Source organism: Onychostruthus taczanowskii, unplaced genomic scaffold (assembly GCF_017590055.1).
Source record: "Onychostruthus taczanowskii isolate IOZ18803 unplaced genomic scaffold, ASM1759005v1 scaffold6, whole genome shotgun sequence".
In the NCBI taxonomy this organism is placed as follows: Eukaryota; Metazoa; Chordata; class Aves; order Passeriformes; family Passeridae; genus Onychostruthus; species Onychostruthus taczanowskii.
The window spans coordinates 16,843,244-16,854,066 of NW_024503679.1; positions in this window are offsets into that span (position 1 = coordinate 16,843,244).

A 10,823-nucleotide genomic window follows, 5' to 3' on the forward strand; every position below is an offset into this window, starting at 1 on the left:
GTGCTGCTGCTCCACAGATTTAGGAGGTCAAAAGGGAAAAGTTGATTTTTTTTTTCTGCTGGATGGGAGATATAATTGAAGGCTGAAAGTTTGGGCTGAGTGGAAGGAGCAGTTAAACTTCTGGCAGGGTGGGGAAAATGAGGGAAGATTGATCTGCTCAATCAAAGTTATAATTATTAGAAGCCTCATCTTTTCTTTAATGTTACTTATCTTTATTCTAAAGGTCTCTTTGTTGGTACCTATTTTGTTCTGAATTTCAAACTGTCCCACAAATATCAGTAAGTAAAACCCTCTAACCAGGACAAAAAGAAACAATTATGCTGGTAGCATCTTCCCACCTGTCATGGCAACAATCCCTGTGGAAGTTGAAAAGGAAAACTAATACTTGCAATTATTGCAGTTTTAATTAATTGCAGCTTTTATCTTGATGTTGTCCTTTTTATCCAATCCCAGCATCAATTTTAAAATGTGACATCGATTTAAATTATTAGAGAGACACATTTTAGCTGAGTTAAATAAAGTTTCAGAAGGGCTTTTTAGAAAAGCACTGTTTTCCCTAAATTGATACAGTCCCCAAAGCATGTTTTACATTCCTGAGCATCTGCTGGTAAATCTGAAGATGGGGCTGGGCCATGAGAAAAAGCAGAACAAATATTTAAAATAATCATGTTTTGCATTGGAGTACCTGAGCTGCTTTGCAGGCTGGCTCCTGACCAAAATGAACCCCTGAATGTGCCAAAAAGAGGCAAAGGACTGACCCCCTTTTCAGAACATGTAATAAATGTACAATCTCAGAGACCTCCTGTTCCTCTCTTTATTAATGATCATCCCATGTCTGCTAATTAACACAGCAACTGCACAGCTGGCTTGGGAAAATGGAACTACTTCAGCACTAAAGGCTTTAGTCCTGGATTAAAAACATCTCCACCTTGGCATTCCAAATGGGAGTATTTAGATTACAGGGTTAAAAAAAGCTTGTAGCAGACTATAAACATTTTAAATCAGGTCTAGATATGCTAGAATTGCTTTTATTTTGAATATAAAAGGTTGCAAATACATGTGATTTTAACTTAGACGTTGCCAGTAGCTCTCTGGTTTAGTCAGTAAATTTAAATTTAGCATTGCCCTTCATCTTCTCATTAGCACTGACCAACAGTCCCAGGAAAAGGAGCCAGGAGAGCAGGAAATGTTCCAGGGCTCTGTGCATGTTTCTGCAGCTGGGGCACTGCCCCAGGGCAGCAGGGCTCTGTGCTTTTACTGAGCTGCTAGGAGCTAGGAACTCATTTGGAGTTAGGGATAACAAAAAAAAATCAATATATTTTTCACTTTTGGCTTGATCTTAGTAGTAGAATTAGAAATAATTTCGGTACCTCAAGCACAATAAAACACTTCAGGATTTTACAGCACTCTGTATTGAATAAAACAATCTATGCACAGTTTGCTGTGGAATATTCAATCAAACGTGCATTTTGGAACTCTTCATTGCTCTGGTTTTCTGGCATGTATCTCTACAAAGACAGTAGAAGAAACAGCTTTTCAAACAGCACAGAAAGGTTTAATAAGTTCAGACTGTAAGGATGATCCTGTAAAACCCTTTTCAGCCCCTTGCTGTCTGGCAGCTGGGTTCCCTTCTGCCCTGATTGCAGCTGGAGTTATTTCCATTTCCCCCATCCCTGCCTTACCTGGTGTTCTCACAACAGATGTGTCCTATCTGGGAGATTCCTCTGAACTGCCACAAACCTACCAGCGCGTTCAGAATAAATTTACTTGCCCAGAATATTTGCATGGAATTAATCCAGGCTATCACAAAACCTCGGGAGAAACATCTAGTGGCAAACAGCATTTTGTTCACTTACAGTCACAACAAAAAAGAACAATCCTTTTGTATCCACAGCCAATGCTGCAGGACAAGCTTTAGCTTAACCACAGGAATCTGTTAGCAATGAGGATTTTCCTTTGTAAGCAAAATTAGCTTTGCACTCATCTATACATTCATACAGGACTGCCTCTTGAACAGGGGGTTTGTAGATGTTTTGCATCAGGAATTGCAGTGATGGCCCAAGGATGGGTTCAAACTGAAAGGGGAAATTTAGGTGAGATATTTGGAAGAAATTCTTCCCTGTGAGGGTGGGGAGGCCCGGGTGCAGAAGCTGTGGCTGCCCCTGGATCGCTGGCAGTGTCCCCAGGCCAGGCTGGATGGGGCTGGGAGCAGCCTGGGACAGTGGGAGGTGTCCCTGCCATGGCAGGGGTGGAATCAGGTAATCTTTAATGTCCCTTCCAACTCGGAGCATTCTGGGATTCAGAATTCAATGATTTTCTCTTGGTGCAAATGTCTGTGTCCTGGATGGTGTTTGACAGGGCTCAGTGACAGATTTGGGGAGGCCAAAGGATTTGTTTATACATGGCATCGTTTAAAATCAGATAATTAAGATTCAGGCTTGAAAAATCACATGCTTTTTCTTTTCTTTCTAAAGGAATTCCTTATGGTGATGTCTTTGTGGAAAAAACAACTCTCCAGTCTGGATGTTCAGCTCAAGCTAAAATGCATTTCTTTTACTTCTGGAGTTACATTCAGTCCCTCTCACACATGATGTCCATTGAAAAGGCACAAAATCAGGAAACCACTGCTGGGCTGAAAATGTGATTTCAGACATCTCTGCTCACCTGGCTCTCAGGTGAGAAAACCTCTCTGTGCTGAGGGAGAGGGGGCAGAGCCTGGAGGTCACTGCTGCCCTGTGCCTGAGCCAGGGCAGAAGGAGGCTCTGGGCACTGAGCACAACAAAGCTCTGGGAGCTTTTCCCACACCCACCCTGAGGAAAGGGATCTCTGGGCAAGGGGAGCCTGGCAGGGGCAGCAGGAGCAGCTCAGCTCCTTTTGAGGGGGGGGGATTTCCTCCTCCCTGCTCTGCACCCAGGATCTGCTGGATGCTCAGGCTGGGTGGCTCCTGCCTGGAACCTGCTCTCCTGTGCTTTTGCAGCTGTACAGTTTGTAAACAAACTCCTTTTTATTCCTTTGCTTACCCAGTTTTGTCTTTTTTAGCCTTTTTTTGGTTTGTTTTTCCTGAGCAGTGCTGGTGCCCTCGCGTGGCCAATTTCATGGCTGAGAATGTTACCTGGTAGGGTAAAATAAATATCAACATTGCAGTACTTACAGAACCCACTCAGAAGAGAGATCTCAGAGTAAAATGTGCACTGGAATGAGAGCAGGAATATTACCAGGAGCTCCTTGTTCAGCCCTGCAGTCTCTCTGTACTCTGCCTGCCCTCCTGCTCCTCAGGAGGGGCCATTTTCAGGGACAGAGGTGATGATCCCTGAAAATCCAGCAGCTTCTGCACACAAAGAGCAGTGCTGTTTACACAGCTCCTGCTGCAGGGGACATGGGTGCTGAAGGCACATTTTTATCACTTTTTTTGGCACTTGGCACATTTTATCTCCTGCAGAACCAGGTAGGGCAGTGAACCAGAGTCACCACAGCGCTGAACGATGCCAGAGGTGTGGTGATTAAGGGTGGGCATTACTCACTCCTTATTAAATCATAATTGCACCTAAGAACACCTCAAGAACAAAGGCTTTGGCACGCCAGGAGAGGCTGGGACTGTTCTGAGAGCTGGCAGGGGAGCAGACTGACAGCTCACCCCTCTCTCCATGTGAGAAGCTGCGTGGATCTCCCACAGGGAGCTTGGATCAGGCCAGGGCTGAGCTCAGAGCTCTGCTCTGGCTGCCTGGTGCCACATTCACAAGCCAGGCTGCTGCTTTAGGGCATCACTGAAGTCACTTGGTGAATGGTCACTGACTCAGTGGGCAGGGGGAGCCAGCCCTTGGTGTGCATGAAAACACAATTCTTTCCAACTGCATTTAACATGGGCTGCCAGGAACATGACACTGTTCCACTCTAAGTTGTGTTTGCATAGGTTTTCTTCTCTTAACATAATCTTTTCCTGTGATGTTGTTTCCCAGTTTCCTGCATAAAACCCCAAATTTAAAAAAAAAATCATATTTACATTGTGACAGCTTGGTCATTTTTTCCTCTTGGAAAAGTTTTATTAGCAGCAGTTTTTAAACCATGCCAGAAACACATCAAGGCTATAAAATCTTTTATTGTGTTTTATTGGTAAAAAGAATGTTTTTAAAAAAATCTACTCATTGGAGTCCATCCAAAATTGCCCAATGAAGTAAAATGCAGTAAAATAACCTGGAAAGCAGCTTCTGCAACAGGCTCACTCCATGAGTGTGAATTCAGGGACTGACTCTGAGAGTGCTTCACTTGTCTCCAGCCTGGAGTGGATCTTCATCCATAAATTCTGCAGATATTTACAGCTTCTCTTGCTGAAGGATTCTGTGTGAGCACATCACAAAACCTTTGGCACAGAGCCATTGTGCTTATCCTCCCACTTTATTTGCTATCTGTGCCACTTTGTGTTGCAAAACCTCATATCTCCAGCTAGACACCAGGGATGGAGCCACCCCTAACAGCAAACACCTAAACCTGCTATTTATTGGATTTTTGCTTTTAGGCCCTGTGTTTTGATGAAAAAGGAGAAACTGTCTTTCCTAATTCCCTGGCAGCTGTTCAGACAATGAGACCACATCAGCCTCACACAATTCTGACCTATCTCCTCAGCTTCCTGATTCTTCATTCTTCTGAGCTACACTCCCTTTCCAGCCTTGAATAGGCCTTTTCTATCTCAGACAGAAAAATCCTTTCTTATTGTACAGCCACCAGAAAACCATGTAATTTTTCCAGTGTGTGGTCTGCTGCAACTACACTGAGATATTGGAGTTTTTTCCAAATCAAAACAAAACCCACTTACAATTGTTCTTGGAACAAGAACACTTGTGTAACTGTGCTTGTATTTTTCTGTGTTACAAAATGACTTTCCTTGCATTATATTTGCTGCTTTTGGAAACTTTTTGTCCAAAGCTCAACTGGGTTTATGACCTGGTTTTGTTTTTCAGAGAAAAACACTGGAATTATGGAAGAATATTGGAAGGAAGAGAAGGATGGTTTGCTTTACTGTGGGGAACACCAGTCTGGTATCCTGGGAAATCTGTGGGCACCTTCTGGAGACAGTCTCCACTGCAAGAAAACCTCCAGAGTGTGGGAGAGCTTGTGTTTGAACTGGGATTCCTGAGAGAAGATGGAGAGGAGTGACTCTGAAACTTGCACTAAATTTCCTTAGCAGCTCCTGCACTATGATGAAAGACACTGCTCTCATATTTTGTGCCCATTGAGCTCACTGAGGAGCTGCTGTCACTAGCCACTGGCTTTACTGGGGTCATTATTTTAAAAAATTAAACTCTTTGAGAACCTGCCACCTCTGTTTTGCAAAGAAAGATTGTAAAGGTTGGCAAGGACAGGATAAATCTGCAGAATCTATTCTGGTTGTACTAAAACTCCAATTTTAAAGGTGTCATTTTCAAACCAGCTCCTGAACTGTATATTTTTAATGTTTCTTGGTGTGTGCAGAGAGGTGCAGAGACTTCCTCCTTTTGTGGATCTCCCAGATGGTCAAAACTCCTGAGACTTGGCACTGATACAGTCAGAGGTGCACACTGGATTTGGAATGGCCAAGCTCAGTGGTTGGTTAAAAACCCCAGCCATGATATATAATAAATGACAGATGTTACAGATACTCCTGGGTGCAATGAGGAAGGTCACAGAAATTTGCTTCTAAAAATCAATTTTAATTTCTCTTTTCCTGCTGACAGCTTGGTGCTAAGGGTGGGCCTCCATTTGATGTGAGCCCTGCAAGCTGCTGCAGGCTACCAGTGATTGGAATTTACTTGGATTAGTCTAATTGCTGCCTCTGCCATCATCTGTTTGCAATCACAAAGAGGAAGCTTCTGAAGCTTGGGAATGAGAGAAAATGAAGTGTCCTGACAACCACAAAACAGCAAGAAAGCTTTTGGAGGTTTTCCCATCACTGTTTGTGAGTAGGAATAAAAAGAAACAGTTATATTTTCTTTCCATGTCCATCTTTACCCTGCACCCATGACATAAATACATCCAGCGCCAAAGAATAGTGGTAATTAGTGAAGGTCCCCAAGCACTGTCAGTTGATAATGAGTAAGAGTTCATGAATTGTTTTGGAAGGGGTTGAATTAGTTCATTATTGAATTAGTTGAATTAGGCCATTACTAAAACCATACAGTTGTTCTTTCTATGGATATTCAGCTTAGATTATGAAATATCCACATTCAGTGCTTTAAATTCAGTTTTAAAACACATTTTATCTGTGGTTTTGCCCCAGAAGGGCCCTTTCTCATGCACCAGACAGGCACAAATTGTCAGAGAGTGGACAGATAAAACACTTTAATAACTAAAGACATCCAGACTAATTTTGCTTCTGCCCAGGGCTGGAGGTTGAGGCTAGAGAGGAGAGTTTGGAGCCTGGGGACAGCCTGGGCACTGCCAGCCTGGGCTGCCCTGGCCTCCTCAGCCCTTCAGCTGGGAGCAGCTTTGAAAAGCACCAGGGAGAGGTTCTGCACAGGGCCCCAGGGAGCTGCAAACTCTGCTTTCTGCCTGAACACTCAGGGATCTCTGTCTGCCTGGCCAGGGCAGGTGGGGAAGGGCAGCAAAGGGAGCAGAAGGTTCTGTGCAGCCTCAGGAGCTGTCAGGGCTGCCAGGGACAGGAGGGCTTTGCTCACATAAGCACAGCCTGAGAAAGCTCCTGTCTAAACTTTCAGGCTCCTTATTTCCTAAATAAATTTTTAAATTTCATGGAGAAACAGAATATGAACTGGGATAATCTAAATTCTCTCACAGTGACAGTTGTTTGGTGCCATGGCCTGACCTTGTAGCTTATTTATCAAATCAAACAAACAAAACCAGCAAGAAGAAAAATGAAAAAAATCTTTTACTTTTGCTTTTTCAGGGATAAATTCAGAGACAAGACCTCACTACTACTCCTTAGCAACTTCAGCTCAAGTTCAAGACCAAGTGATGCCCCTGGAGATTTAATATGTTCTTAAAGTGAAATATCTGCCCCTGTGCAGATATTGCACTTTGCTCCATCACAGCCTCCTTATTTTTTAAAAGGTAAATCACTTAAAAGTGTGGCAAATTGCAGCCTGGCTTAGTGAGTTCTGAGAGCCTCTGTCACTTTGCCATGGGAAGGGTTAAATACAGTCTAAACACAATAATAATAGCAGTATTATTAATAGAAGAATTTAAGTATTTAAGGTGCTGCTAAGTGGTACTTGAGATTATGTTTGTGAAATTTCTTTTTGCTACCTCAAATCAAGAAAGAATCTTAGTCCCAGTCATTTCTGAAATACTCCAGTTTGATATGATCCAAACTGATTTAGCACATTTTTAATAAGCTAAGCTACATTCTTTAGAATGAATCTTCCCATTATGCCAAAAAGTACAAATTCCAAAACATATTTGTAATAATAATAATAATAATGCTGCAGACATGCCAGGTTTCCAGTCTGGTGGATATAAACTGTTGGCATTGTGCATTTTTCTTTCAGCTGGCTTCTGAAGACAGCATCAGAGAGGAGCAGTGGGAGATAAGCAACACAGACCACAAGAAGGAAAAGAGATCCTAAGGGCTGTCAGAACAGTGAGTAAATGTTCTAAAAATGTTTCTAACAAGCACTTTTCTCTGAGCCTGTGCTGTAAAACAAGCAGCCTGACAGGCAATCATGGATTGATTTCCCTGACAGGGTGTGCAGGTGGGACTGCAGGCTTGTATAAACATGAAAATTCTATTTATCAAATGGTTTCATACTTGTGGAAGAACCTGAAGCAACATTTTTTTTTCTACAATGTCTCAAAAGAAAATTTACTTGATTTGTAACCCAGATCCAAATTGAAAGGGTAAATGTGAATTGTCTGTGAGAGGAACAATTGTGTAGTGCCTGAGCTAAAGTCTGTTAAACCTTTGCTGGTGGTTGATTAACTGCTGAAAAACGACACTTGCACTGTTGTGTGCTGCACATTCAAAGAAGTTTCAGGTTTTTTTGTAATCAAATATGACAACATTTTGGGTTTAGGTGTATTACATAACCACATGCATGTACAGAGGCTTGCAAACAGAGGTAGGAGTAATTATTTTGCCTTTATATTGCAAATTTCAGTGTGTATCCTCCAGAATCATATGAGCCCGGAATAATTTCACTCCATCCTTACTTTGCTATGTTACTTTGCTTCAGATCAGGCCTAGCTTGTTTGCCCCATGGTCTTAGAAGGATGTGCTTTAAACCACAGAGAACAAGGTTTGCAGATGCTGTGGCCACTGCTGAAAGGAAACAGATGCTTTCCCAAAGCCACAACTCAGGGCACTGCAAGGTTTGGAGCTCTGTCCCAGAGAAATGAGTTTTTGTTACCATTGGTTTGCTAAAACCCAAGAATATATTATACACTGTATTACATTCAGATGATCTCATCCTAAGCAAAACAAGCTTGTGGGACCTCTGATTCTGATTAAGCATTTGGGCTCCAGGGACTGTGCTACCATCCTACCTCACTGGCAGGGGTTTTGTCATGAGACATTTGTTATGTTTTTGAAGGAAATATTTCTGTGATAAGTGTTATATTAAAACCCACAAGGATGTGAATAATCGTGTTTTCAGTGAAGAGTTTAAATGGCATGCTATAAATAAAGCCAAGGCCACACATTGACTCGAAAAGGTAAAAAAAAAACCCAACCAGAAATACTGAATAGCTCTGTTCATCCTGCCCACTAAATGGGGTGAGGCCATGGGGAAAAATAGCTTTTAATTGTATCACACAGGAGATGTGAATTAGGCAGCCTTAACTCTGGTGTTTCCAGCCCTTGAACACTTGACTTTTCAACCTTAACTTAGGTGTGTGGGGAGGTTCTTATTGATTCTGTCACATGCAGCTCAATTCCCCTTGAAAGCGTTGGTGATTTCAAATTTATTTTGAAAATAAATTCCATTTCATTTACTCAGTCCCAACTGCTGGTTTTTAAACTGGGCTAGGAATGACAAATTCTCCCTGAAAAGGATGATTTGCCTCGTTGTGAAGTGAGGCTCTCAGCTGCCACCTTCACTTCTCTCTGCTCACAAACCTCCAGCCAGGGCACAAAGCTCAGCGAGGCTCCTGCAAGGAATGGGTGCCCCAAGGAAAGCTGAGCAGCCTGCAGAGCTGTGGAACTGCACTGACATCAGCACTCAGACATTTCCAGTTGGCTTTTCCAGCACATCCAGGCAATCAGGGGCTCTGGAGCCAGCACACACTGACTCTTTATGGCTCCCCCACTGGGAACACGGCTCTGTCAGAGACCCACTGCAAGTGCTGGGTCCAAAACACAAACAGGCTCAGTCTGTGCTGAGGGATTTGCCTTCCAAGCCTGGCAGTGACTGTGTGCTTCAGCCAGGGCTTGTGTGGGGAGCAAAGCTGGAATTCAGCTTTGTGATCCCTGAGCTCTCTGACTGCTGGGCTTCTGCCTTCGTGCATCTCAGGCACCTCTTCTGCCACCTGAAATCCCTCCTGACATTGCTGCTGGCCCCCCTGAGAAGCTGAAAAATTCCTTGCTCTGTTTTATTCCATTTCCCAGCGTGGGGATAATGCTGAGCTCCACTCTGAAGTGCTGTAAGAGCTGGAGATGAAACACAACCTTTGATGAGGGAATGTTTTAGCTCTTGAGTATCACTGGTGATTCTCCAGGATGGTTCATTCCTTTGACACCACCTGAAGGCAATCCAGCACTCTGAGCCCTGCTTTACACGTGGGAAGTAGATGCACTGGACAGGATAAGAACTGGTTTTATGCTTTCTTGGTGCAGCAGAAGTGGGGCAGGAACAGAGGAATGCATTGAGGTTCTTGAGCCAGAATGTTTTACCTTTCCTTGACTGGTCTTTTTTTTTGGAGAAAGTAATTTTGCTCAACCTTCCCGCATCTCCTTACTAATGTCTTTCCATGTAGAAATAATATTTGGGATCTGAGATTGTGCCTTGTGAAGTGGTTTCCATCTTGCTGTCCTCCTAAGAGAACTTTAACCTTTATTGAATGATCGTGTTCAGCTACATATAATTACAAATCCATAAAAAAACAAGTCCCCTTGTATTTGTATACACTGCAGCAAAATGTACCTTTAAGGAGAAAACATTGCTTCAGTGTGACTCTCTGAATTTATTGGCTATTAGAAGCCTTACAGTGTATGGCTCACATTTTAGAACTCTTGATTTCAAGCTTAATGTGGTCAGGAAATATAAAAATACATTTATTTATGTCATCTACTAAAAATCTCAACCTATGTTACTGCAAGTCGAACCCAATCTGTGTTTATGTTGGAGATGAATGATTGGTTTGTAGCTGCCTGTGTTTCTAGCCAGGCTCAATGGAATGATTCTGCAGTACAACTCTGTGTGTATTTCTTTTTTTTAAACTTCTTTTTATTTACTGCATGTGGCAGCAATTTCCTTCCTCCCAGAACCCACTGCCCAGTTCTCAAGGGCAGTGCAGCTGTCTGATAATAATAATTATTATTATCAGGCTGTGCACATGTAGTGCTGGGATTTACTGAATTGTTCAAGGTTGTCAAAATCCAGGCAAATATTTCATTGTCACTGATACCTGTTCACTGTTGCAAGCTTGGGTTTGATTTGCTTTCCCAAGTCTTTGCAGCTGATATTTGCACAAGCTTTCCTTGTTATTAAACTGCAGGAAAATAGATCTGAACAGAATTTCTTCTCAGACATTTGATAACTGGATGTCTGTGTCAGGCTGCAGCAGCTTCCCTGTGGTGCCTTCTTTCCCTGGAGCTTTAGTTCTGGTTTAGTTCCTGGGCTGAAATCCCCACAGAGGGATCCCAGCTGAGCTTCCACGTCCCAAGAACCAGGTCTGGTTCC